Source organism: Pinus tabuliformis, chromosome 4_2 (assembly GCF_031772625.1).
Source record: "Pinus tabuliformis cultivar Carrire ecotype Pingquan chromosome 4_2, CPIR1, whole genome shotgun sequence".
Classification (NCBI taxonomy): domain Eukaryota; kingdom Viridiplantae; phylum Streptophyta; class Pinopsida; order Pinales; family Pinaceae; genus Pinus; species Pinus tabuliformis.
In genome coordinates this window covers 48,929,770-48,957,211 of record NC_142304.1, presented here as the reverse complement: position 1 = coordinate 48,957,211, position 27,442 = coordinate 48,929,770, and positions in this window count along the sequence as shown.

Sequence of the window (27,442 nt, the reverse complement as noted above, 5' to 3'; positions counted from 1 at the left end):
AGGAGGATAACATATGCTTGTTCTATAATTTTCCCTTCGGGCAAACCCATCACTATGTTTTAACGAGCCTAGCGATAGTGAAACTCGTTCTTGTCTGCTATGGACAAGTTTGTCGCTATTAGGTTTTAACGAGTTTAACGACAAAGATAACTCGGTCCTTTTCATTTTTAGAGAGTCTGAAAAGGGACGTAAAGGAAACTCCAAAATTCCTTTTTCGTCATCTAATCCCTTAAGTTTGAAAAAGTATAAAACAATACAGAAGGGATGAATTTTCGATACTTTTAACGAGCCGAATAAAACAAGCACTCGATCTTTTTGTGTAATAATCCCCCAGGTCCAAAAAGATTAAAATCTAAAGGAGGGATAGCACTTCTGGTCCCTTTAATGAGCTGGAGAGGCCAATGGCTCGCCAATCTTTTCATATTTTATGAGTCAATTGAAAATAGCTTAAAGGAGACTCGTCTTTTGAGGAACGAGTGATAAAATTGGGTAGCAGCTGATTCCAGGTAAGGTTTGGAATTTTCCAATCACGGCAGTGTTACGAGGATGGCTAGTGGGATCACTCTTCGCAGCTGTTCCTCAAAAGGGGTAAACAATCAAATGGAGGTGAATGATTGGCCAATACAGAGTGGAGGTGATGATGAGAACACGACCAAGGCTTTAAAGGCTGAAGTACTACATTCACGATGGTTATTTACCGGGAAATAGTTCATTTTTTAATGAGCTTAAACACGGGGAGAAACATTTGCTCATGACTTATGTTTATTTTTTAACAAGCTTGAACTATGTGCTAAAATTTCTCGATTAATCTAGTCGTATAATAATAATGTCTCATATATGAAAACGGCAATTTTTTGAGTTTTGCCCCACATCCTTTCTTTATGCAAGTTAGGAAACGACCAATCCTACGAGTTTAAAGGGTTAGACGACCTACAAATTTAAAAAAAAAATGGTCGCTCTTCGCTTGCACGCCAAAAGGTTTGCATGTCCCCAGGTATAAAATAAAGCTTCAAGGTCACCTTTCATTCTACCGACAAAACATTTGTTTTATCAGGAAAGGTCTACCACTTTCAGGTTACCAAAGATTGTTCTATTCACACCGCAAACAAAACACTTCTTCGGCGATGTCTACCGAAATAGACAAAGGTGAGACAATCCACTCACATAACTTTGACAAGGGAATCTTATTCCAGTCTAACCCCCTTTTCCAATCACAGACGGGAGTACAGACTAGTCATATATCTCTCGCGGAAACCTACCCTATACCCGAAGTTTTCCTGCCGAAGCACACCAGGGCGCATGCCCCCTGGCTTTCAGTGATGTCCCTCGAATCACTCGCGCTCATCAGGTGGACGGACTGGAGATTGATGAGACATTCCTTGTGTGAAAAGACCATTTAGGGATGGTATATGTCTATTTGCTATGTGTGATCCGGGAAATGAAAACTGGTCTACAAGCTTGACCACTCTTCCTTCGTGTGGAAAACACATTACTCTAAAGAGTGATGAGACAATGGCTCCCATGCAATATATATAGTCTCGTCCAAGGAGTAGGTTATAATCCAGGGGTCGTTGGACTACCATTACATTCATATGAACGGTTTTCCCTCTCAATGTTATGGGCACATTAGGAAGGATCCCTAACGGTCGACTGGTTCCTTTGTCAAAGCCTGTTATATTTCTCATCTCAGGCAAAAGCGATGGCGAACCAAGCACTTTCCAAGCAGTCGAGGAAAGGATACTCATAGAAGCCCCTTCATCTATGATGGTACCAGCCATAACCATTCTATATATTTGAGCAATAATTTGGAATGGTACACTAGCCAGTAAACGGGGTTTTCCTAGTTGATTCCAGTCGAAGGAAACAAATAGGTTGCTTGGAGGTGGGACCGAATAGACGGCCGGGTACGACTTTGACGAACTTCCTTCCTACGGTAAAGGAATGGGTAAATTGCCCCCATGTTCATCAGAGTCTGTGCTTATGAAAAGAATTTGGATGGTGTCATCCTTATTCTCTTCTGTGACTGTATCATCTGAAGATGGAACCTCTGAAGGTAAGACCGGGTCAACTGCTACCTCGACCTTTTGACTTTCGTCTGGTATGGGTTCAGATGGTTCGTCTTCAATGATAGACGCTTCGGCTGACCACCTGGGCGGGTCAGCCGGATTTTCAACTAGTGATGGACTCGGCAAGAGTTTTTTTATATCCAGGAGGAAGTCATAACAGTGAAACCGGACGATCGTCCAAAACTATTTTAGCCTCATCTAAGAAGGGACAACGGTGGACGGCATGATCGCCTTCGCACAATTTACAAGGAAATCTATATTTTCCTTTTTGTCCTAGGGCTTCACTTTCACTAGTCGACAATGTGTTTTCGACATGATCATCAGAGGTTGACGACACCGGGTTTTGCAAACGAGGAGACCAATCCCTTAAGATTCGAGGGATGCAGGGACAATCTCGATGATAGTGGTCTCCTTTGCAAATGACACATGGCGACTTAGGCCTGGTCGGTGCAGTGTGTGGACTTTCGCTAGACGATGCTTGGTTGCCCCCTTTCGCTTTTGGCTCCTTCTTCTTCTTCTCTTTCTTCTTCTTTTGCTTCTTCTTCTCAGGTACGTGATTTTTGGCTTTACCAGCCCCATCAAGCGAAGAGGAAGGAGGAGAGGAAGAATTGGAGGAAGTAGAAGGTTGGTGGGTAACTTTGGATTCGTCTAATTGCTGACTCGATTGTTCAGGAATTGTGGTGTTCTGAACGACAGAGGTTTAGAAGAGCCATACAGGCAAGCCGATAGTCAATCCTAGAAGCGACAATGTGGCCATATGGGGTGCACCAACATCTCCCCAAGAGGAGAAGGGACTAGGATTTCCTCCAAGGGGAATTTCTTGATTTGTGGATTCCATTTTCTCAACCTAAGATCAACGTAGGAAAGGGTAATGATTATTCCATTTAAAATAAATTTTAGATGCTTTGACACAACTTGTTTTTTCAATTTTAAAGAGTCGAGAAAAAACAAAATATGACTCTAGTCGCCTTCGATTTTTAATGAGCCTGAAGTGACAAGTGCTCAGATGGACCTTTTCCGTTAAGGAGTCTGAAAAGGAACGAAAGGGACTGCTCTGGAAATCTAGGTAGAGGGATTACCAAACCAATCGCAAAACTGCAGAATAATTTTTACGGTACGGCAGTCGATCTTCCCGAATGCTGTGTTCAGTGCATTGTGATCGATAGGGCGGCAGACACGACTTCCTATGGATAAAGGATTAAGCCTATTGTGGTATCCCAAAATATACTCGACGGTACATGGGAGCACAAGTCCATACTGGCACTTATCGTCTCAAAGTGGAGGAATCACCCAACCATCAGTGAGAACAACAGTTACCGGGCTTTACGATGCCAGAATACGTCTCTAGCCTAGACTTCTAGATGTTGTGCGTTAGGTTGCAAAGCGTTGTTAGATTCATTAAATTTATTTTATAGTTGATCTTGCTTAAGAAATTTACCTTTCACATTCACCGCGTGATGTAGATGTACAATTCCTAAAATGCAATCTAAGATGATAAACAGTCTTTTATCTTCTTTGTGCAATGAAAATCCTAGCTACTAAGGAAAGAGAGACAATATTCTTTCACAAAGAGCAAAGAGCACACACTAAATGCATTGTCCTAAATCAAACCAATCAAACAGTCTAAATGCAAATGCACATGCATGTATTTGTTTTCGGCTTTCTTGGTATGTGAATGATAAAAAGAAAGCTAATGCACAAATCTGAATTACTTTTCAAGCGACAATTACTAACAAGTTTCTTTTCAAAATAAAAAATGAAGACAATCACAACACTTTACGATTCGGAAATAAATACTTGCTTTCGACACTAGAAAAACTACAAATTCAGACCAAATACAATAGTAACAAGGTAATAGACTATCAAGAGCAACCAAACTCTCTCCTATGACTGAAAACGACACTTGCGACACTTTCAAATCAAGGAACGACAGTACAATTACATTACTTTTTGCAAAGGAGAACTGAAAATGACTCAACAAATACACAAAAACATTTATAGTTCTTTTTCACAATGGAGGTGGAATATCAGCAAGGAAAGGGGTTTCAAACAGAGATATACTGATTACAAACAACAAAACTCATGAATAGAACTGAAAAGAATGAACACAGAAACCAAAACTGAGGAACAATGCCTAGTCTGATCAGCGCAACTGTAACACAGTGAACTTGAAATGCAGCGCACCTACTACACTCGGGAAGTGCGCTGAATTTCAGATTCACAGAACAGAGCCTACGTTGGGCCAGAGACGAGACTTTTCTTGTGTTCCGGGTCACATTTTGCAGTTCATTTCAGGGGTTTTGGTCGAGCAAATGGTAATCAGTAAATCAAAAATCAGGGGTAGATCTAAGGAGGTTACTGGACCTACCACAGGGGCAATTAGAGAGTTTGTAAATCAATTGTTTAATTCATAAACAAATCCCAGAGATTGACTGAAGCGGCATTTATCTACTTTGCATTTGCATAGAAAATGCTGTTCGAAAGCTACCTGGCTCGACTTCAGGCTCCGTCTAGAAGTTTATAAAATAAACAACAAGGAAGATAAATAAACAACCTAGTCGCTCCCCAGTGGAGTCGCCATTTTGTTACAGGGAAAAGTGTCTACACAGAACTGCTTATCCCACTAAGGTGTGGTAGCTACCTTAGAAACAAACAAAGTAAAGCTACTTTTGTTTTTCCTTTATGAAATATAGATGAGAGAAGAACAAAGAAGACCAACCTCTGTCTTGTGCTTATCTCCTAGTTCGATTCCTCTCTCTCTTGATAGTCCTTCGCTACTTTCTCCCTTGTACGCCCAACTTCACAGAGTACCTGCAGGATCAAAGTAGCATAACACTATACAAGAACATGGATCTATAATCATAAACAATCTAGGATCAGATGTAAATTGACCATACAAATGCATAAAACATAAACGACACAAGAGTATGGAGGAAAACTTGAATAGCTTTTATTGTTAATCAAGAAAGAGAAAAGGGAGTTACAACCAGTTGTTCTGACCCACATCATCCTCTCAGCAAGTAAGCCCTTCTTCACCTCATACAAAGCTTAGATCACCCAACACTATGATGTTGTCTCAAGAAACCAACAACAATTCCTTACAAGATGCAAAATTCCAGCCTCTGGATCTCTGGGATGAGGGATCCATATATAGATATTTGTAAGGGAGATGAGTCAGCTTTTGATATGATTAGTTTCTTCCCTCTGATAGTTCTTGCTTCCACTTGGAGATTGATGATCTCTTACTCATCCTTGGTCGAATTCAGAGAGGCAAGTGTCACAGGAGAAGTTTCTGGAAGATTCCATACCTCTCCACCTCGCGGATGGACACTGCCATTTGTCACTTCTCACCCATCGCACCCCATAGAAGGGCTTTTTGAAATGCAATGCACCCACAGAGTGTACTTAGGTGAGATGCAACGCACTTTGCCTATGGAGTAGCTGAAATGATCCTGTTTTGACCAATTCTGAACAGTTTTTCATGGAGAACTTCTGGGAGAAGCTATAATCAGTTGACCTTGTTCCTTTAGGGGTTAGAACAACACTTTTAGGGACTTAGGAGCCCTTGGTTTATGGACATTTTATGCTTGGGGTTGCAGTGCCCAAAAATGTCTATAACACATATTTCTTGTCTCTATGTATTTCTATGTCCAAGATTTGTTTTGCTATTATAAATCTAACATATCAAAGGTCCTAGCCACTTGAGCATTCAATCTTTTAATCTCATCAATTCTTTTCGTTACAACAATCATATTGCCAACATAAAGAAACAAGATAAAAAAATATATCATTCAAACATTTGAAGAAAACACAATGGTCATACTCACTTTTAATATAATTCTAACTCATCATAAAGGAACCAAGTTTCTGTATCATTGCCTAGGAGACTGCTTGAAGGCATACAATGGCTTCTTGAGCTTGCAAACTAACCTTCTCCTGTGATGTGGAAGAAATCCTTTTGGATGTTCGATAGATATCTCCTCATCCAAATCTCTATGTAAGATGTTATTTTAAAATCTAATTCACATAACTCTAAATCAAGTAAAGCACCTAGTGTGATTAAAATACTAATAGAAATATGCTTAACAACTAGAAAAAACATTTCATGGAAATCTATACATTCCATTTGAGAGTACCTCCTTGTGACTAGTCTACGATTTTATCTTTAAATATTACCATCAATGACTTTCCTTGATTTTAGACCAATTGACACCAAACAACATTTTTATCTTTAGAAATTTTTACACAGTCCCAATTTTTGGTTTTCTCTTGGGAATCCTTAACTTATTTCATTGTTTTCCATTTAGTAGTATTGATATCATTTATTTCTTCTTGAGAACAAGAAGTGTATGAAACACAATCATTATACCTTTTAAGAGTAATTTTATCATGGGTAGCTTTTATCGATATTGGTTGTGAAGTTTCCATATTTACTTGAATATCTTCAATATCCACAAATTCTTTATCATCAAATTTTTTTTCCTACTTCCTAGCATCTACAGATGGTTGACCCTCCAACTGACTTTGTTAATTTACTGGCACTTGTTCCTTTTTCAAATCAACACTTAAACTATTTTATTTAACTAGGGGGATTCATCAAATCTACATTTATGTTAATGATGATTTTGTAGTCAATAGTATCTCATAATCTACATCATCATGACCAGCAAAGACATATTTCTTCAATTAGTGTCTAACTTAGAACATTGGTTTTTTCGTAAGGGCATAAACCTTATAATTGGAGATTCTTTAAATTTTAATATCACAAGGATGCCCTATCCATATGTATTTAGGAATTTTACAATCCATTTCAAATTATGGTGCTTAATTTACGAGACAGAAAGTGCTAGTGATTGATTTTTCCAACAAATCTTGTTGCAAATTGGCATTATTGAACATTCTCTTTGCTCTTTCTAGAAGAGTCATGTTAATGCATTTATTTGAGGCCACTTCTTTGGAGAGTATTTACAGTGGTTTTGGGTCTTTTTATCTTATCTTCTTTGCAATGTTTTTTGAATTCTAAAGATGTGAATTCACCTCCATTATATATTCTTTGACATTTGGTTATCTTGTCAATTATCCTTCCTACCATAATTCTAAATAATTTAAATGTAGTAAGCATGTCTTTTGGATTAATCACATCAATCTTATTTGGTCGACGTTTTGAACAAGCTAATGTGGTTCATAATCCATAGATCCTAATGAATAAATATAAAGGATGCATGAGAGTCCAGAATTAGCCGTTAGAAACTAGCTGTTAGGAATTAGTTATTTAATTAATAAATTAATATTTTTTTAAAATTTTAAATTCCAATTAAAGACTAATTGTTTATATAAATATGTGATTATTTTTTAATAATATTAAGTATATATATATATATATATATATATATATATATATATATATATATATATATATATATATATATATATATATATATATATATATATATGTATGCATGTATTTATCTTATTTATTATAATAACAAAATAAGAAATTATTTATTAATAATACAAACTAACCCTATTACTATTTCATAAATAAATAAATAGAATAATAAAAAATATAAATATAATATAATATTTACTAATTGTTTATACATATATGAAATTAATCATTATCTATTATTATATATGAAAGGAAATTATAATTAAAAAAATAAAGGGGACGAGGGGGATGGGGATAATCAAGATGAAAGAGTTGGAATTCAGCTCTTACTGAATTTCCACCCATCATCCCTATTGAGATTGATAACACGTTTCTCAATCTCAATAGCCTCTCTTACATTCCTATGGTGGAAATTATAAACTCTCGCAATGACCTCCACATCATCAATGCAAAGATGGTGCTTATATTTCTTTGCATGCTTCACAAGAGTTGATGAGCAAGATTGGTTGTGCCTCATGTCTACTACATGCTCTTGGATTATCTGTTTAATAGAGAAGTTGGTCTCCCCAATATAAGCAACCCCACAAGAACATGGGATCGAGTAGACACCTTTCATGTGATTGGGGTCAATAGGCTCTTTAATGGATCTAAGAGAATTTCTAATGGTATTAAGGGGCTTGAAAGAAGAGGAGACATTATTCTTCTTCAAAATATGGGAAATCATGTCAATGGTCCCCTGGATAAACGGGAGGTGCAACTTAGAGATTGGGCCATCACTAGCAGACTTAACCATCAATTCTTTATGGGCTCTTTGGAAATTCTTGAGGCCTCTAGATCTGCTATAGCAATTATTTTCATAATGTTTAAGAAGATGAGTTTTTTCCTCTTCTAGGTGCATCTCATTTGAAATTCTTAAAGCATGGGTGGCTAGAGTACTAAGAAACGTGAATTTTTGCACTGGAAAATGATGAGAACTAGAATGAAGATAATGTTCTATGTGAGTTTTATTACAAAATACTTGGTGAAAAACATAACCATCATTCATTCTCGAGAGAAGGATGTCCAAGAAAGGAAGAAACCCATTCACCTCAACCTCCATTGTGAATTTGATGGAGCCTGGTTGAGAATTAAGATGGTTAGAAAGCAAATACAAATTTTCACGACCATGAGACCAAACAACACAAGTATCATCAACAAACCTCTTTTTTTGATAATATTAAGGGTTTAAATAATTCTAGATTTATATATATTCTCAACCACCATTATAAAAATACTAACAACAATATTAATACTAGTGATAATAATAATAATTTTGGAATAACAATAATAATAATAATAATAATAATAATAATAATAATAATAATAATAATAATAATAATAATAATCATCATCATCATCATCATCATCATCATCATCATCATCATCATCATCATCATCATCATCTCAACCCCCTTTATAAAAATGCTAGTAATAGTTCTTGGTGGGACGTTGGAGCCACTGCTCGCTCCTCAAAGAAAAAATTTCGAATTCTCAAGGCTATGTGGGAGGAGACAATGTGAAAATTCCTTTGCTCATAGAATGAGGGGGTATATATAGACAAGGGGGAATAACTGACCCTTGTGACTCTTTGACTTCCCTCATGATTGTTGGACTTCCTATGACTTTTCGACTTTACATGACTCTTCAACTTCATATGTGGGTCCTTGGACTTCCACTTTAAATTACATTGATTACAACAAGTATGGCCCATAGTAGTGAAGTGGATGAGACAACTCATAACACAAATCGACATGACACTATTGACGTGTACTGGCTAAATGTGGTGTCTGTGTTGAGCCGTTGTGCTGCTAAGTGATGGTTTGCTCTCAGTGTAATATGTCTTCACCTCCGCATAGAAAAGTGTTCGAGATCTTCCATGGTCTTCGTATTTTCTTGATGGTGAATGTGAGTTCCTTCGCCTCACTTGCTTGATGTGCTTCGTGTGTTCATTCGAATACGAGAAATTATTCTAGAATGCACCTCTTTTCCATTCCATTCATCATCAAGCCTATTTCATCGATGTACCTATTCCTACAATCACTCATGATGAGAGGACATCAAATCCAAAAACTCTCCCAGCCTAACATGTTGCATTGTTTTTCATTTCGGTGCAGATGACCGGGAGAGGGACGAGGAACTAAAACTACAAAGAGCACAGCAGAGGTCGAGATGCGAGGCTCCCAATCATTGTTGATAAAAAACGTGCAAATGTCACTATGGGGAAATTTGCATAATCCAAGACAGTAGTGAGAGCTATGGGGAAAAACCTAGCTAGGAGGCAGAATTGTGCAGTTTCCGAGAGGAAGGCTAGACAGGGTGTCAGGGAACTATGGGGCTAATCTGTGCAAATTTTAGGGGAACATTGGGTTGTTCAACCAGCTGAGATCTAGGCAGTTTCTCCGGAGAAGAGAATGTGGGCAGCAGGAGGCATTGGCAGGAAAATCTGTTCAGGTTTCTAGAGAAGAACAAGATCAAGCTTGGGGAGTTGCTAGTCAAAATTACGCAGTCTTGGGAGATAGTACGGGCCCAGACCTAACTGTGCAATTTTTGGGTTAATTGCAGAGCATGACAGAAGGGAATGTGATAGACAGATATGTGCAGTTTTATGAGTGAGAGCAAAGCGGGCCAACAGGGAAGCCTGCTTTTTTGGATCTTTGCAGTTTCTAGGCTGATTGCAAAGTGGGGAACAACGGATGGTGAAGGAAAACTCTACGCAATTCCAGGGTTGATTGCAGAGTGGGGAATAAGGGTAGGTGAAGGAGAAATTTGCACAATTCGTGGGTTGTTTGCTGAGCGGGGAAGAAGTGCAGGTGAAAGACAACTATGTGTAATTTTGGAGATCAATATAGCCTTGGGTCATAACTCAATTCATTTCTTCGGTTGACCAGAGAAAGGATTGATGGGAGATCTTGCGGGAAGCGCACACTGGATCGGGTTCTGGGACAACTTCTGCACAGTTCTAGGAGTCAGTTAGCTATCTCATCTGCATAATTACGGAGTGAAAGCTACATAACATAGGGTTGTCAGTCGACATATTTTGGGGAAAATTGACTAAGTTTGAAAGCATGTGTACTTGTGCATACATGACAATCTGATAATACACTTAGCACAACTCGATGACAAGACACCTCAAAGAAACAAGAAAACATGTGCTCAGTGAGACTAACTCAAAGGTTAAGAGCAACAAGTGTGGAATTTGGAATATGTCTTCAAACGACTGTGATAACACTTACGCAAGAGTGTTTACAACTTTGTTTGTGAGTGCAACCAATTTCGATAAAGTGAAAACAACTCATACACATAATGACAAACCTTCCAAGTGCAAGAACAAACTTGCAAGCATGACATAATGATCAAAATTCCAAAACATGACCGGTGTTTGATCAAACAAAATGGGTGTGAAGACTAGCCATCAGCTCATGAGGTGAGCACGAGTGTTTGCGACCATCAAGGGAAAAAACTAAGGCTTCGAAATTTGGATGTAGGCCAAAATTGTGGAGGGTGTTGCAACCTCTACAACACTTGGTGACGGACTAGTTCAATACCAACTTCTCAGTTTTGGTTCATTTTCATCACAAGGCCTTGGCCTTTCAGGAAGTATTGATTCATTGCGTGGGTTACTGCGACTTTCCTACTTACCCCATGGACAAACATGATTTACCTTGTACCAACTTAGTCAAAAACAACAAAATTTTCAGCTAGATCATAGTGTTCCAAAATCGGGAAGGATAGTTTGGTTAGTGAGCTTAATATTTGCAGAGTATAACTTTTCATCTTTGGTTTTGCTCCCCTTCTAGTAGGCCTAGACAGTACCTCGACACAGTCACGCAGAAATACAAGAATTTCTCCACTACCAGTGAGCGTGGTCAGTACCCTAGTGGAGTTTTCTTCTTCACCTCTCTATGCAAGAAGCCTTTCTCTTCTTTCGCCTTTGTATTTTTTGAAAGAGGACTATGCATAGGCAATTATTTACTTTTGAGGAAAAAGAGGGATCCCGACTTATTGAGAGCAGAAGAGGTTGTTCCTTCGGAAAAGCATGTAAGATCTCTAATTTAGGTTTGCTCGTTTAGATTTTTCCCCTTCTCTATTTCTACTAGTTGGATTAAGCTTGAACAAATAGAGCATACGACTTAGTGCAAGCACGAGGTTTCCTAGTTTGGACACAAGTTCATGGTTTGACAAGAGCTTCCCTTACAGATTGATTGTATTTTCTATCGAGGATTCATTGGACAAAAGTTACAACCAAGCATAGAGAAGATAGACAAAACATTAGCCAAGTGTTACCATCTCACAAGACTATTGTACTTCAACCACATACTTATTCAAAAGATAGAACAAAGTATAGGCACAACACTTATGTGTGTAGTGAAAAAAAAGGGAAAACTCAATATGAAGGGAAAAAAAAGACAAGGAAATGAGTACAGAACAGGTAAACAAAACCAAATACAAGAAATAAAAAGGGCTAAAGCAAACATAATGGAAATAAGAAAACCATGATAGGCTACGAGTGTAAGATGAGTGCAAGGAAGGAAAACTAAGACGAAGCTAATCCTAATCCTATCCTAACAGCTAAACGGTTAGGATTATGTGACATGAAATTTCCAGTGAAGCCACCATAATTGTTCCTAACCTGTAACCACAAAGATACAAGCGGTTAAAACAGATAACAAATAGTGTGAAACAGAAAATACAAAGGCTTGAAAACCTTTCACACTGAAACAAAGGTCTTGCCTGTGGGTAGAAAAATGTGTCACGACTGCCTAATACACATGCTTACCTTTTCGATGGATACTATTATTCAAAAAACCTTAGAAGCCTTTTGCGAGTGTGTATTCATCTGAAATGAGCTTGTTAGCGAGCATGAGGAAGGATGGAAGCTTGTTTCCTACAACATGGCTCGCCAAGTAAGATTGTTCTAGCCATTGAGCGATTGGATCATGAAATCCAAAATGGTTTGTTGGAAGGTATCGTGACCTGTGAAAATATGGCTTTCTAATTGGAGAGATGGGATCATGAGGGGAATCTTGTACATAAAAGTAAATATCATCATTCTCTTTAGTCATGCCAAGATAGTGAGGACCTACCATAACCATGAGCATAGTCTGAAGTGCCTCACCCACTTGATAGAAGTATGAGGAGAAAGATGGTAAAGACTAAAGATAGGAGAGCATGAAGTAACTGTCATTGAATGTAATGTTGCAAAACTAAGAAGCTGCATGACAGTCACTCTAGATGGGGTAATGATCAGATGATTTTTTTAAAATATCAGATTCCCAGTATGAAATGAACAATGACGAGTTCATTTGAACAATCTTGTGAACACTATAATCAATGGAACTAAGTTTTCCATGAGCTAGACATGGAAGACCACCCCCCTTCAATTGGTGAGAAATTGTGCCAACATCATGGTCATCACATGAATATAAAAGGGATGTCGACATTGTGAATGTGTGAAACTAGTTGGGGTGTGGTGGAATGAAATAAACTTGATTCATGTGATATCTTGTGTGCTCATCATCACACGGGGAAATTGTTGGTGTGATGAGAGAGCGTATTTGAAGTACAAGGTTCATAAGGAGACTGAGGATCTGATCATGAGATGGAAAATATGATAAGTATGATCATGGGCAAAGATAGTATTTGAGATGATCAACTTCATAATTCCATGTTTTCATGAGGGACAGACATTCCCACCCTGAGTTTGATGCAAGATATGTGCATCAAGATGGATGCGCTATGACAGATTTGTGAATTTGACCATAAGTGAAATTTTGAAAATTTGAGAGATCACATTTGGAATACCAAACATTTTTTTCACATGAATTCACATTGAGTGAAACCATGTAGATAGTGCATGAGAAACCAGATTTGATTCAGTTCTAAAGGCTTACAAGATTCGTGAGGTCCAGACATAACCATCAGTGGACGTTGAGGTGCCTCAACTCCCTGACACATCCCACAAATTTCCAAAATTGCAGAATCATATTTTGGGTTTTGAACCAGATCATGCATGGCTTGAAGATGGCTATTGTTTCTTATTTCAAAAATTCTCTTAGGATGGCAGCCATCTCTGTCACAGGTTGCACTAGATTTTTCAGCCTTAGCAAGATGACTTGAAGATTTGTCTTTATGCAAGAGAAGGGATGATGAGGACGGGAAGTACACTATGTGATTAAACTATTTTCAACTTCATCATGGAAAACCTCATTGCGTTGTGTCAATTTAGGAGATAACTTATCGAGTGAAGAAGTGAGATAACATGGAGTATCTCTGACTTATGTGTATGCATTGTGAATGGCAGGACACACGGAAAAGTGAGGTGAAGAGGAATTTTTTATATGAACGTCTTCTTTGACTAGAGGAAATTCTAGATCTGCGTTAGAGTATTCATGATAACAAAAAAGATCACATGATGTGCTTGGGTTTTCTTCATGGCATATGGAAGCATGGGAGTGATGACTACCCAATACTGGTGGTTGATCAAAAGAACTAATTATACAAGATGTTTCACTGAGATTAGCATATTGAGATTGTTAGAGAATGGAAGCCCATTGTTTTAATGCAGAAAATTTTGAATCAGAGCAGGGGAATTGACAGTGTCCTCGCCTTTCTTCACGTCTACCGGTGTAGTGTGACCACCTTAGGCTTAATCGCAATTTGAGCTAGCAACTTGAGAATCGAGAGAATGTGCACAACTTGCTGGTGAAATAGATTGATGAAGTGAGTCATGGTACAAGGATTCATTGCTTGTGGATGATGGAGGATGGTAGAGATGCAGATTAGCTCCGAGACTTCAGTTGTGAATGGTGATGTCCTATTATGGAACTGAGGAGTGAGTCTTGGCTATAGGCTCTTTGAGCCATTCTAGAAATTACTCCATGGAAGCGAGAGACAGATGAGAATATGGGTTGGGGACATGATGTGAAGGTTCCTGATCTTCGCAATAACCGTAAGGGGTCACCCACATCAGGATCGGAAAAGGAGGAGGACAAGGAACAAATGGGGTGTTGGGATCCTCCTCTACAATCTGAGGTGCCTCATGATCCAAAAGATTTGGGGAGGTAAAAGTATCGGGAGGTTAAAGTTCAACGCATGAAGAGACATGAACCAAGTGCTCAAACTCTTGTTTCAAGAAATCCTAGTTCAAATCCTCTTCTGGAATTTTATAGAAAAGGGGAAGAAATCAATCTGAGAATTTCTCAACCAATTCATTAGGCTCCATTCTTAATAGGTTGATTCTTCCACAAACATGTCAGTAGTCATAATTACTAAAGGATTGATGGAGCTCCTTGAGGAAAGGGAGAAGTGAATCTATGGAAGCAGGTGGCAAGGTATGACACCACTGATTGGAATGACCTTCAAGGGCGAGGAATAAAAGCACACAAGAAGACTTTTCATTATCGATTTCATAAGGTTGGAAAATTTGAAGAAAATCATAAATGTTCTTGGATATGGAGGTTCCATCCTCACCATCAAACTTTAAATTAGACATGTGATTGAGAAACTCACCGGGGAGTGAAATTTGATCAAGGGAAAAATTCAAGAAACCACCCAGGAGCACGATTGGTGTGTGATACATTTTAGATAACAGATTCAAACCAAATGCAGTGGGCTCAACCTACCATCTAGCCCTCCTTCTAGCACCATTTTTTTGATGGTGTTGGACCCACCAACAAAGGGGATCTCCCTGGTATGAAGTCCCAACTAGACCTCACAACATTTTTTGTAGGAGTCCCATCTAGTACAATGGCCCAGTTTCCATTATTTTAGAGATTTTCCTTAGCTCATGTTGTTCAACACATGATAGTGTTAAGCTTGTAACTTCAAGAAAGTGAGGTGAGTATGCCTGGTGAATGTGTAATGTAACTTTGGGTTCTCTTACTGTCACAAGGGTGAGGTGAATTAAGCCTCATGATCAGAGGGAATAGCTCCAAACCAAGAAGAAACAAACATGAACAACAACATGGGTCTATTCAACATCCAATGGAATAATCCACAGCGGATGTGGCAGTCGGTAAAACTAAATTTCAAGGGAAAACATGTACACCATCTAGCGGAATAGTCCACATGGGGGTGACGACCATTAAATCTAAGAAAACAAAAATATGATTTATCTAACGTCTAGCGGAGTAGTCTACACAGACGGGACAATAGTGATAAACAATAGAACACATCTTCAACAATGTGAGTACTAAAATAACTAAGGTAGTTCAACTATCTTAGTACAAGTTAAGAAAACATGCATTACAAAAGTTTAAAGAATAGTCTGACAAATGGATACAAAACATGCATGAAAATGTGTTGGCCTGAGACAGGATTTCGAATTAAGAAAAAAATCCAAGAAACATCTGTGCACCATACATCATTAGTCCCAGTAGTGGGATGTTGGAGCCACTCCTCGCTGCTCAAAGAAAAAAATTCAAACTCGAGAGGCTATGTGAGAGGAGCCAAGGTGAAAATTCCTTTGCTCATACAATGAGGGGTTCTATATAGCTAAGGGGGAATAACTGGCCCTTGTGACTCTTCAAATTCTGTTATGACTATTTGACTTCCTATGACTTTTTGAATTTACATGACTCTTCGACTTCATATGTGGGTCTCTTGGACTTCTAAATTACATTAAATTGATTACAAAAAATATGGCCCATAGTAGTGATGTGACCAAGAAAACTCATGACACAGATCGACATGACACTGCTCACATGTACTGGTTGTTTGTGGTGTCTGTGTTGAGCTATTGTGCTGTTGAGTGATGGTATGCTCACGGTGTAATATGTCTTCACCTCTGCATGGAAAAGTACACGAGATCTTCGATGGTCTTGGTCTTTACATTATGGTGCATGTGAATGTGTCCATTTCACTCGCTTGCTCGATGTGTTTTGTGTGTTCGATTGACTGCAAGCATGTCTTCTAGCATGCGCCTCTTTTCCATTCTGTTCGTCATCACACCATGTTTCATCGATGTACCTATTCCTGCAATCTCTCATGATGAGATGACATCAAATCCAAAAAATCTCCCAGTCTAACATGTTGCATTGTTATTTGTTTCAGTACAAGTGATAGGAAGAGGCATGAAGCATTGAAACTGCACAAAGTACAACACAGGCTAGGATGCGAGGCTCTAGAGCACTATTAGGAAAAATTACACATATGTCACTATGAGGTAGATTTTCCCAATCTGGGAAAAAAATGACAACTGTAGGGAAAAATACATCTAATTGCATAGTTTCTGAGAGGAAGGCTAGGTGGTTTGTTGGAGAACTGCTGGGCTAATTTGCGAAATTTTCAAGCGGAACAATCAATAGGTCATCTAGCTAGGATCTGCGTAGTTTCTCCAGGGAAGACAGTGTGGGAAATAGGAGCCACTAGTAGAAAAATTAGTGAATTTTTCCAGAGGAGGAAAAGAACGTGTTGTAGGAGCCGTTGGTCAAAATTGCTCAATCCCAGGAGACAATCTAGGCCCAGACATGGCTGCACAATTTCTGGGTTGATTGTAGAGTGGGATAGGAGGGTAGGTGACAACCATATCAACGTAGTTTTCTGTGTGAAAGTAGAGCGAGCTGGTAGAGAAGCCTGCTTGTCAAAACTGTATAGTTTCTAGGTTGATTATAGAGTGAGGAATAAGGGAAGGTAAATGACAACTCTGCACAATTCTTGGGCTGATTTCAAAGTGGGGAATAAGGGCAGGTGAAGGATAGCTCTATGCAATTTATGGGTTGTTTGTAGAGTGGGGAAGAAGTGCAGGTGAAACACGACTTTGCACAATGTTGGATATTAGCACAGCCCTGGGTCACAGCTCAAGTCATTTCTCCAGTTGACCATAGGAAGGCTTTATGGGAGATCTTGTGGGAAGCGCAGAATTGATCAGGTTTCGTGACAACTTCTGCACAATTCTTTGAGTCAGTTAGTTGGCTCATATTCAGAATTGTGCATTTCAAGCTACACGGAGGACAACCTCAAGCTCTAGATAGTTCTGGGTAGTAGTGCAAGGACATTGAGATCAGGTTTGGTTGACGGAGGGTTATTTGGTCGATAGATTTTCAGTAAAATTGACTCAGTGTGAAAGCAAGTGTACTTGTGCATACATGACAATGTGATCACAAACTTAGCATGAATCGACGATAAGAAATCTCAACCCAACAAGAAAACATGTGCTCTGTGAGACTGACTCAAAGGTTAAGAGTGACAAGTGCGATAGTTGGAATATGTCTTCGAACGACCATGATGACAGTTGCATGACAATGTTTACAACTTTGTTTGTGAGTGCCACCATTGTCGATAGAGTGAAAACAACTCATACACACAAAGTCAAAACTTCAAGATGTGAGAAAAAACTCACGTGTATGACACAGAGATCAACATGCAAAAATATGACTCATGGTCGATCAAGCAAAAAGGGTGTGAAGACTTGATAGGAGATCATGGGATGAGCCCAAGTGTTTGCAACCATCAAGGGGAAAGACCAAGGAAGGCTCCAAAATTTGGATGCAGGGAAATTCTTTTGATGGTGTTGTAGTTGCTACAATAGATTCCTTCCTTTTATAATAATTTTTCTTTTGAATCCTCAACTTGTTGTAGTACAAACATATGAGTTTACTCTTCTTTCCATTTCATTTTGATCTAGATGTGCCACTTGACTTCGCTCCATTTCATCTAAACTAAACTTTAAGCACCATTGCTTCTACTGTGGAGGTTTTGAGCACTATATTTCATCCATACCTCCTCAAACAAGACTGCTCAAATAATATAGTCATAGTCAAGAGTATCAATTATACTAAAACTAGCAACAATGATAAAATCATCCCATGATTTAGGAAATTTACTATCCACTAATATAATTTCTTCATCTTCATCATTTATGTTCACAATCATACTGGACAACTTTCATATAAGAGTATTAAACACATTTAAATGATCAAAAAAAATTCTACCTTCTTTCATTTTTAGACTTTGTAATTACCTCTTCAAGTACATTCAATATGCCAAGGATTTCTACATATAAGTCCCTCAATTAAACTCAATAATCTTGCTACTAAACCCTCTCTAGTAATATTAAACAAAAAATCTTATGCATTACATAACTCAATGTCGTTGAGAGTTCCTGTATCCATATCTTCCCACTCCCATCACTCATAATTATAGGTTTCTCTTGTATACTGATCTTCCTATTCCTATCAATCATACTTGCAAGTTTATCTCTCTTTCCATCATATGCCTTACGTTAGCATTTTTTTCTAACACATCTCACAATTTGAGTTTCCATAATTCAAAGTTATTTTTACGATTAAAATGTTCCACCTTGAACTTGGAATTTATCATCTTTTCCAATAAATCTATAAGCATTGGCTCCCACTAAAATAGTTTTATTTTTATTTTTATTTTTATAATGTTAATTGAAAAAGTTTTAAATATGTGTGCACCTTCACCACAAAAATATTACACTTCCACTAGAATAGTTCAATATTAAACCCCACATCTAGTATAAAATCAACCAAACGATCCCCATATTATTTACTTCTCAAAAGTCCCTCAAATATTGCTTGTGTAACCTTCGCATAATACATAATATTTTCTACCTCTACTAGGTTAAATTGGGCAACAAAAAAAAAAAGGAACTAAGCGTGGCCCTCCACTAAATTAACTTAAACCTCTCATCATTTCTCATGAAAGGGTCCATCTCACATCAATAATTTTCTCAACCAGAAATTAACCTCCATGGATGATGTTTAGGGTATCAAATAGTTTGCCTTTTGTCCTCCTTCAACATGAGTTAGTGTTGACTCCTACACTCATGATCTAAAAACTCTTTGACCACTTCAATAAATGGGAGTGATTAGCTAATATAGGTTTTAAGGTTCCACAAGCCTCCCTTTTTCACTTACAAAATGATCCTTTATAGCTCAAACTTCTTCCCTGCGCCCTTATACAACCTATGAGTACTTAATGTTTTGTGTGTTTACACAATAAACAAAATAATGTCTAACAATTGTATGCTTTCTAAATTGATATATATAATATGGGTCGTTCTTCCTGTGCATTTTTTCAATTGATTAATAGGGCTTCATTGTTTAATCTCGTCAAACCACTAATTGTTATCTATGACCCCCCAATAAATGTACCTCTTCTCCATGGGCTTGCAAATAGTTCCTCTTCTTCTACATGATATGGAAAAAAACACTACTATTTCACCTTTTATTTGATACCATTTGTTGGTATATTTGACCTTGAAAAAAATTAGATGAAGGAAAAATAATGGCATAAAATAACATGGATCATTTAGACAAGTGGGTTTACATGGTAAAACCTTGACAATGTTTGAGGGAAACATACATGGGAAAGATAAGCTATTTTATTGATCAATAAGAAAATTAGGCTTACAAATAGTTTAACATGTCTCTCGAGCTACATAGATATATGTTCTTTAGCACTATTACATGTTGACAAATATAAGGCATCTACATTAGGATGAGATTTTGTTATCAATGATAACTATTTATGGAGTACTTTTTACTTTTCTTATTAGAAAAATATTCTCTTATCATTATTAGAGTGTGGTCTCTTCATCAAAAAGTTATCAAAAACTAAGAGATAAGAACACAAGATGTTGGCTCTCAACTAGGGAAAATCCTCTCTCTCCTAGAGAGGAAAACCCTTCTACAAATTTCTCTTATTGAAGCTTCAATTGGAAAATGCCAAACCCTAAAACATTGACGAGTAGATCCTCCAAGCAAAACATAGAGTCTCTCTTTTGTACCCTCCCTTATGTTTTCCAATCAAAGCCTTCTTCTACATTGCATCTTGATCTCTTCCTTCTCACTCCTTCTAGTAGTTGATCACAATTTCCTTTGCTCCTTTTTTTGGCAACTGCAGAAACCCTAGGCATCTTTAGATACCTCTTATTTAGTTCCTTCCTTTCATTCTCTACCTCGCTTGGCAATATTCCTTCTCCTTGATACATATACTAGAGAGGGAGACTCTTCTTCCGGTATATTTCTGATTAGAGGCTGTCCGTATTAACCCTACTAAAGATCTGATTTCCTCGCACGTGTGGCTGATACAGGGATTGGATATGACCTTTTAATTACTTCTTTATTTGCTTTAAGTGTCCCCTTCTTCACTTAATTAGGATAACTTTATTGGTGATCTCTTCTAGCCCAAATGAGGTACTCCTTATGAATGCAATCACATATATGATGGGGCCGTAGAATGACTCCTTCCGCCTTCGCATTTGTGGAAGAAAAGATATCTAAAATATTCCCAAAAATTCATATTTATTTCTTCTCTTCTTCAGTGCCCTAGAAGCAACCTTTTTCTCTTCTTCACACCTCCTTCATGAATTTCTTCCTCCCTGTTTTCAAAGATAGCTTGATGTTTCTTTTGTGAGGTCGAACTGCCCTATATATAGGAGATTTTCCCTCCTCTTTGGGATGACTTGAGCTAGTGAGGCTGACTTGAGTTTAAGCGCACCAAAAATTCAATTATTTGAGTCGAAGTGAAGAGGAGAATTTTGTTTTGTTTGGAGGATCTTTTTTGACATATTTCTTTCACTCTAATACATAGATCTACACAGTGTAACATGCCCACATGGGTCTTCAATAATTAGATTCACTCTTTCAATTTCCTAGAATCACTTAAACATGTGCTTGACCTATAAAATGGGAAATCAACCCATTCTTGATAACGACAAAAATAATAATTATTTTCTTTTACAAGTTCAAAGATCAAAATTATATTTATGAAGACTAAACCTAGTTACACTTTCTTCAACATTCCCTCTTAACTAGGGAGGTATTCATAAATCATTACAAGGTTTTTGGACATTTTCAATCTAAAGAATTCACATAAGATAATAGGGCTAGAAATCCACTTTTTATAGCATCATAGTAACCAACATTGTTTCCACAACAAGGCCTTGACTGACAACTCTATCTCTCGGTAGATCAGATCACAATGTTAGAGAAACCAATGATTATAGACACCTTCATCATTGTCTCTCATGGTACATACCCACCCGAGTGTTCACTGAGTATGACCTTGTAGGACTATTCTTGTCTTGGGTTCCCATCCCTCAAAGAATATGAGTCCTCTTTCCTAATCTTATCTTGTATGCCCTACACATCCTCAAAGAGTACCAGATACTAGATGATTACTCAATCCTCCATTCTTTATTCCCAATTGAAGACAATATTGTTGTGTCTATCTCTCCCTCTCAACTAGGGAAGATGTCCCCATTCGTGTGAAGGAATGTACCCAAGCTCCCTCTGACTAGGAAATTCCCCAAGATCCCTCTTAATTAGGGACTTGTCAGAGCTCCCTCTCAACTAGGAACTCTCATTTCCATCAACAACGTCTTATTTGTGGGTCCTTCATCTGCTTGATCATTTTTTGTCCTTGATGTCAAGAAATTCAGTCCAACTTCTTCTTTGTAGGGCATCAACCCTCAATTACTTTCCTTTTTAGTCTATCATGTCATTACTTTCTCCATGGAAAATGGCCTTCTTGATACATATCTCGAACCTTCATCATATGGATACTTCTTCCTCATCATGGTTCCTTCAAGAAATTTCCATCCACCACATGAATGCTAGTTGTACTTTCATTTACAACCATTGTTCGAGTAGCCCTGCATGAACCTATTCAGATAGATTTCAAGAAATGAAAGGATAGAATTAAATTGAATAGTACCTTAAGAGATGGATTTCCATCATGAAATATTGTTGTCTTGAATCATCAACACCTTGCATTTTCACATCTCCAAGGCCTTTCCTGGTGTCAAGGGTCCTTTGATCTTTTTCTTCATTTGTTATAATCTTTGTGCCTTCTTCTAGGATACAACTTCAACAAATTTGTTAGATGTTGATTCCTACTGCCCTTTTATCCCTGATGTCTTTATCTCAAATGTTTCTTTATAGATTTTCTTTGCCAACCACCTCATACTCCATATGAGGAGATTTCTCATGTTGACCTTTATTAGTGAGTGAACCATTCCTTCATGAATTTCCTTCAATGAAACATATCTACCCTATCCTTGACCATGCTACTAGAGAAATTACCCATGCTTATTGATACAAAAGATGACATGATGTGGAAAACATAGATGCATACATACGTCATCTTAGTTCTTTCCTTGATCATCTTAGCTTCCTTTGACAACTTCCTAGATTGAGATTACCTCAATCTCCTTCGCTTTCCTACATCTTTCCTTTCCTATATATCATCCTTTCTTGAATCCTCATATGTGGAATTCTTATCGGGACATCTAATTTTCCTTAAAGTCATGAACCCTTTATTGAAGATCTCACTGGTCGATCCTTATAGTCCTCATCCTAAAAATGCTACTTTCTACTGATCATAGTTTCCTTCTAAGATGATTATTCTTGATCATGATCATTCCGTTATGTATTGATCAAGTTATCTAATGGCTTCATCCTTCATACATGAATATCTTTATCTCAGTTGTCTTTACGTATTGCCCCTATATTCCTAAAGATTCCATTCCCATAAACCATGCATTCTATCATATTGCTACATTTTCTGATGATACCCAAATCTTTAAATAAGACTTATGTGAAGGAGTTGATTTCCATCATAGTAGAGATCCAAAGGGTCCTAATTCTATTTCTTCTCTTCTTCTTTCACTTCTTGAGTAATGTGGGCTTCTCCTCATTCCCTGTTATTATTATCCTTCTTGAACTTAGGACAATTCCTCTTATAGTGTCCATACTCTTGGTAGCCAAAGCATTGAACTTTGGACATATCTCTTTTACCCTTTATTTATGGACCAAACATGCCAAATTTCCCTTTTCTCTTGGCCATAGAAGCAAATGTCTTACCCTTTGATCCCACATCATCTTTGGCTTTGAGTCTAGTGTCCTCAATTTTTCATAGAGACCAGTTTAGTTCATTTAACGGGGTAGATTCCTTCTTGGCATATATACTTGATGTGAAGTTGCCCCATTCCTCAAGTAATGCATTGAGCGCCACAATTTGCATCTCTCTGTCTCACATAAATTCTTCTAGTTCTTGCAGCTAGTTTCTCATCTCATAGACCTTCATGAAGTAGGGAGTTATTCCTTATCCCTTGGATATCTTCAATTTATAGCATTCATTACGCAACGATATCACTTATCCAGCTATACTAATTGAGAATATCTCGACCAGCTTATCATATATTTCTTTGGATGTTTCAAGTTTGGAAACATAAGGAATGAGATGGTCCTTGATGGATTCTATCAGAATCCTTTGAGCCCTTGTTTCATACTTATTACACTTTGCTAGGGCTTGATTTTGTTCCTTACCAGGAAAAATGACACTTCCTTTGATGTAGTCCATAAGTTGATTTTCTTTGAGAAGTAGATCAATCCTATTTTTCCATGCAAGGAAGTTAGGAGTCCCAACTAATTTGTTGCATTCCTTGCAGAAAGACATTCTAATATTTTGAGAAGATGACATAAAAGTAATTACTCGCGAGTGTTAGTGATGAGGAGATCTTGCTACTTCCCTGATGAATGAATTCTCATCTTCTTGGATCTTGGAGTTCTTCAAGATGCTTCCTTCAAGGTGCCTGTGATAGATTTTCTTGTTGATGAAAACTTCTCAATTTGTAGATCTGGAGATCTTCAATGATGCACCTGGATTTGATTACCTTCCTTTGAAGATGATGAGCATTTAATGTAAGCCCTTCTTGGATGAACCTTCTTGAAGATTCCTTTCGATGGAAGGCTTTCTTTTGGTCCCATAATGATAGTCCCTTTTGATGGATCTAGGAGAGAAAATAGTAATCCTTCCTGTCTTTGATGGATCTCGCATTCTTCCTTGTCTATCTGATGCGTAAACTTTTGTGTTCCCTTTCTTCTTGATATTAATTCTTCAATATTCTATGTTCTCTTGTTATTCCCTTCCTTGATGTGCCACCTTAGCTTTGATACCTTGTTCAAGAATCTAGGGCATCTAGATTAGGATGAGATTCTTCAATCGATGATAACTAGTTGTGCAATATCTTTTACTTCTCTTATTAGAAAAATATTCTCTTATTATTATTAGAGTGTGTTCTCTTAGTTCATCAAAGAGTTATCAAAAACAAAAGAAACAAGAACACATAATATTTTCTCTTAGCTAGGGCAAAACCTCTCTCTCCTAGAGAGGAAAACCCTTCTGCACATTTCTCTTACTGAAGCTTCAATTGAGAAATGCCAAACCCTAGAACCTTGACCAGTAGATCCTCCATGTGAAAGAAACTGTCTCTATTATGTACCTTCCATTATTTTCTTCAATCAAAGCCTTCTTCTACATTGCACCTTCATCTCTTCCTTCACACTTGTTCCGGTAGTTGATGGCACTTTACTTCACTCTTTTTCCAGCAACTGCAGAAACCCTAGGTCTCCTTAAAGGCCTCCTCTTTGGTGCCTTCCTTTTCTTATATAACTCACTTGGAAATATTATTTCTCCTTGATACTTAGACTGGAGAGAGAGGCTCTTCTTCCCGTGTATTTATGAGTTAGTGGCCAACCCTCTTAACCCTACTATAGATCTAACTTCTTCGCACATGTGGCTAATCTAGGTCTTGGAATTAACCTTTTTACTTGCTTCTTTCCATTTAGGTGTTCCCTTATTTTCTTAATGAGGGGACCCTTATTGGTGACCTCTTCTAGCCCAACTGAGCTGCTTGTTATGGCTACAATTTCATATCATATGTAGCAACATAATGACCTCTTTTGCCTTTGCACATGTGACAAAAAAGAGCCCTAAAACAGTCCCAAAATTTCAGATTTCTTTCTTCTCTTCTTCGCAAGCCTAAGAACAACCTTTTGATCTTCTTCGCACCTCCTTCTTGACAAGAGGAGTTTGTCCCTCCTCTTTGAGCCGACTTGAGCTAGTGAGGCTGACTTGACTTTAAGTGCAGGAAAAATTAATTTCTTTGAGCTGACTTGAGGAGGGTAGTTGTCTTTGCTTTGGAGGATCTCTTTTTACATATTTATTTGAATCTAATACATAGGTTTACATAGTGTAACATGCCCACATGGGTCTTCAACAATTAAATTGACTCTTTAACTTTCCTAGAAGCACTTAAACATGTGCTTGACCTATCAAATGGGAAAGAAACATATTCTTGATAATGACAAAAATATTAATTATTTTCTTTTACAAGTGAAAATATCAAAATTACATTTATGAAGACCAAACCTAGTTACACTTTCTTCAACATTACATGCCTTACACAAATTTCCATCAATTTCTTAAACCAACACCATTATCCAAACTAACAAAATTTAACTTGAAGTAAATTTTGATTTTTTAAATATATTACTTTATTCATTGCTATTGTTGATTCTAATAGCTATAACACTAGTGTGTTTTCAGAGTGTTGTGTATCCTTCCAAATCTTCTTGGTAGTATTGAAGTTAATTTCTATTAGTAAATCCATTTTTCTTCAAAATATTCCTTAGCTAACTCTTTTACTACATTACTACCTATTTTCAAAGCAACCCAAACATGATTGAAGATTAATACTTCCTACTTCTAGGAAACCACTAAGAAGGACTTGCTTAAGATTGGTGGTAGTAGTAAATTACTTGTATAAAGTTATATATCAAAATTGATTAGGAACACTCCATCATTTGAACTTGATGATGCAACATGAGATATGATTTTATGCCAGGCCATGAGAAGACGTTATTATACTCCAGGTTATTGGTGAAGCTTAATGTTTAGGTAGTTAAATATTTTACAAGATAATTTTCAACATGTAGAATAGTGTAGAAAGATGTTCATCAAGCTTTGATCCAACTCTAGATTATGATTTTTAAAGGAACTTGCACTTAGACTACTTTTATGGAGTAAATGTGCCAAGGTTGACAAAAGAGACCCCGTGAGAGTTAAGGAAATGAGGAATCCTCAACAAAGGCACAAGTGAACATAGTAGAGTGACTGATGGATAGACAAAAGGGGTAATGATGTAAGGAAATCACATGGATGGCAGACTAATGACTTCCCTTGTCAGAGCATGATAAAAAGTGGTTGACTTGGAAACAACAGACTCGATTCTAGAGGGGATGATTGATGACTCAAATGGAGGTTCAGTAAAGAGGGAGTAGAAGGACTGGAGTCCAAAAATGGGAGAAATGTGGCATGATGACTTATGAAATAGTGTAGCAGGTTGAAATAGGTTCTCTGAACAGATTCCACAAGTACAAGGGTGACACATCTCATACGTTCTAAACAAAGGTGACTCGATGATGCTGCCACATGGGGGAGGCCCGATGGGGACCATGAAAACATGAGGAACTAAGGGTTAATCATGACAAAATCAACACGTGAGTCAACTAATGCAATGGTAAAGTGGTACAAGAGCATGGATGGCTCAGATGAAGAGATTTTATTCTAAGAGGCAGAAAAGTGAGACCTCTTGGAAAAAATGGCTTCTAAGTGAAGTGTCAAATTACCAAAAGCAAATGGAGATCCATTATACAAATCAGTGAGAGATTTCCAATAGTGTTGGCGTTTCATAAAACAGAGCTACGGTTTGGTCATAATGGGTGAGAGTAAAAACTAGGGTTTTTCCTATAAAAGGGATTTTTTCCTCCAAATCCAATTCATTTACATAGTGAGTTGTGGAGAATTTGGAGAGGAGGAGAAGGCCCTAAATCTTGTGGGGATTGTAGCAGACAAATCGACTGTCAAAATTAGGATCCATGACTTTTAGGTAGATGGCCTTAATGGTCTAAAAATGGCCTTAATGCTTCTTGGAAGGATCATTCTTGGTGAAGAATTAAGGGAAGAGGAAAATGAGAATGAGGTACTAGAGAAGTTCTAGGATCATCCCTACCCACCAAGTCAAATATGGTGACCAAGTGGCAAGTGTGGCATCACAAAGAGTAGGAACGTTGAACATATGGTATCAAGCATCTACAAAATGTGATGTGTATATGCATCACCGGAGAGGACGATA